The sequence below is a fragment of the Mustela erminea genome, chromosome X (assembly GCF_009829155.1).
Source record: "Mustela erminea isolate mMusErm1 chromosome X, mMusErm1.Pri, whole genome shotgun sequence".
NCBI classification, from domain to species: Eukaryota; Metazoa; Chordata; class Mammalia; order Carnivora; family Mustelidae; genus Mustela; species Mustela erminea.
Genome location: NC_045635.1, coordinates 128,212,871 through 128,214,842, shown reverse-complemented (window position 1 = coordinate 128,214,842; position 1,972 = coordinate 128,212,871).

Here is a 1,972-nt window from a genome sequence, read left to right as displayed (position 1 = left end):
GCTGGCCGACGGGGAGGGGACCGGAGCAGGAGGGGGCGGGGAGGGAGGAAAAGAGGGAGGGGGCTGGGGGCGGAGGGGGAAGGAGAGAGGGCGGGAAGCAGGGAGGGAGGGGGCAGGCCTCCAGGCCCCCCTGGAAGCTTCAAAGGGAGCAATTTTCTTGTAGACGGCTGGGCGAGCGTCCCCCCACCCCCCGCCCCAGGCGCATGGGGAAGGGACACACTCACTCACACAAGGACCCTTGGTGTCTCTGGGCAGGCACAGCTTTAGATAGTCAAACTTTCCACTGCCCAGATAGGGACACTGAGGCCCAGAGAGGGGCGGGAACTGGCCGAAAGGGAAGGGAGGAGAGGGGGAGACGGCCTGTGGTTGCTGGTCCAGTGAGTGGCCCCTGGGATCCGGTCCTGAGCCCGCCCAGAGCCTCCTGAGCAAGGAGGTGGTTCTCCGAAGTCAGGGAGGCAGCCGTTGTGTTTCTGGAAGGGGTGGATGAGGCTCCCAGGTACTCTGGCCATCCCAGCCCCCCATCCCACTCGTCTTTTTTCCCTCAAAAAGAGGACTGGTCTTCTCTGTGTGAACTTGAGATGAGACTCAGCTGGACGCTGACAGGAAGGCGTCACAGACTCTGAGGGTCTTCCCTAGCTTGCCCGCCCTGAGGCTCAGACAAGCTGGGAGTGGGAAAGTGAGTCATCTTTCTTTGCGCCATCCCTGCGTCCCCCGGGAGCCAGTGAAGGCTCTGTGGGTGGGCACTTCCTCAGGGCTGAGCCCTGTGCCGGCCACTGACAGCGGCGAACCGGGCCGGCCTGCCCAATGTCCCAGGAAGAGGCCACCGTCACCCACAGCCCCATGTGACCACTGGGAGCCCAGCTCCCCGTGTCTAGAGCCCGCCTCCCTGTCCCGCGGGGTCCCCTTCCTCCCCTGGTCCGTGCAGCCAGCATGCAGCCCGGCCAGGCCACGGCCCGCCTCCGGCACCGGCTGACACCACACTGAGGAAGGCTCCCACGGGCGAGGGGAGGGTTTCCACAGAGCCAGAAAGCGAGGTGGGGAGCAGCGCTGAGGTCTGCAAAGGAAACTGAGGGAAGAAAGTCAAGGCAGGCAAGGAGCTGGGACAGAAGGGCCCCGAGAGCAAAAGAGAAAACTGCACGGAGAGACCACGGGCTCCACGGGCAGCAGCTCAGGGAGGTGAGGCACAGGTGGGTCCAAGAAGGGAGAACAGGGGTGAGCCTTGCAGGTCCTGCCCTCCTGGCCTGCTGTCCACAGCCGCGTGTGGGTGGGGTCTAGAAGGTTCTGCCTGGGGATATGGCTGGGCCCGGATCCCCTTCCAGGCGCAGCAGCACCAGTTCAGCGCTCTCGGCGGAGGACCGGAGACACAGGGTGTCCTGGCCCAGCTGCGGTGCCCGCCTACAAGAAGCTTCCAGGCCAAGGAGAGGGGAGATGCAGGAAAAACAGGGTCTGAGAGGGAAGCTCTTGTGTTCACGGGTGAGGCGGCTTGGGACCTGGAGACCGGAGAGAACACATGACCTTGCAGACAAGGGGAATCGTTGTCTGCTTGTTTGTTTGTTTTTCACTGTTTACTGGCGACCCACTCAAACGTCTCTGGCGGTAGAAGACTCACGGAGCTTCAGCGCCCGTCCCGCCGCAGCGGCCCCGCCATCGCACTCTGTGAAAGGAGTGCGTCACAAAAGACGGGGTCTGATTCCACGTGAAGCATCCAGAACAGGCAAACCTATAGGGACAGAAGGAGTATGAGAGGTTCCTTAGGGCCAGGGGGTAAGGGTCAGGTGGGGCAGGGATAGAAGGTGACAGCGGACGGTATCAGTTTTCTCTGCCGGCTGAGGAAAGTGCTCTAAAGTTGACAATGGCGATGTTGCACACTGAACATGCTAAAAACCACTGAATTGTATATTTTATTTTATTTTTCTAAAGATTTTGTTTATTTATTTGTCAGAGAGTGAGACGGAGCGAGAGCACAAGCAGG